Genomic DNA, 1008 nt, shown 5'->3' with positions numbered 1-1008 from the left:
CTCCACTTAAGGCAGAACCTCACCCTCGACCTGAAGAGAACAATCCAGCTTTGGATTGGACTGGGGCCGCATTAATCAATGGCAAATCAACTTTCCGATGCAGAAGATATTAAGATCTTTAATATACATAAGATATTTCCTCATCTTAGTTTATTTGTGCAGTAGTGACTTATATTTTATCTTAGTTTTAATACAAAATATTATTACTCTAAATTTCAGTTGAGGACAGCCATGGTAAAAGGAGAGACGGGCAACATCTCACTGAACGTCAGAGCTTCTGTGGATAAAGGGGTGAGCAGTCCGTGGCTGTGTTTCTGTTCTGCAGCAAAACTTTTAGTTTTCAGTCATTTTAGAGACACTGCCGTCTGTTCTCTGAAGCTTTAAAGATTATAAACTGACAGTTTTTGTGTCAAACATTCACCATTCTGATCACGATTCTTTCTTCATGCAACAGAAAAGACCCATGCACCTCGTCAATAACTATTTCTACATCAACATCGATGAGACACCTTTCAGGTAAAGTTGCAGTTCTGTTCACTTTTGCCTATTTCCTGGGGTTCCTGTATTTAAAGCCTGTCTTTGACGTTTCTTTTGCAGCTTTGGTATGGTTCTGACGAAGGGTCATGGAAGCCTGATGATTGTTGGAAGTGTCTCTGTGGAAGAAGGTACCGTTCTCCAGTGTCCCTGGCAGATCATCGTCATCCCAGTTCCTGTATTTAAGCTGTGTTTTCTAGAAAAATACAGCTTAAATAAAATAATCAGTAAAACACAGTATTGTAGATTCAAGTGATGAAGTTGCTCGAGTGTTTTCATTGAAGAGCTCCTGCAGTTTTCATTTGAACAGATTCACTTTATTTTCCTTCGCAGGATTACACGACCTGACCTCCCCGGACCTCAGCATCGCCTCCGAGTGGTACGTCAAACCAAAAGGAAATGAACTAACCTCCAGCGCTGCTGTCCATAGTCTGCATCTTTATTTGTCCTCAGCCACAGCTAATTCTGAGACAC

General features: G+C 41.0%; 1 protein-coding gene across 1 annotated transcript in view; it reads right to left on the bottom strand.

Moving 5' to 3' along the window:
* Nucleotides 1-1008, bottom strand: part of afg3l1 (AFG3-like AAA ATPase 1) — a 21844-nt gene that overhangs the window by 10796 nt on the left and 10040 nt on the right. The gene's annotated exons all lie outside the window — the stretch shown is intronic.

Source organism: Nematolebias whitei, chromosome 10, assembly GCF_014905685.2.
Source record: "Nematolebias whitei isolate Nwh7 chromosome 10, NemWhi1, whole genome shotgun sequence".
NCBI lineage: Eukaryota > Metazoa > Chordata > Actinopteri > Cyprinodontiformes > Rivulidae > Nematolebias > Nematolebias whitei.
This window is presented reverse-complemented; position numbering and strand designations above follow the sequence as displayed.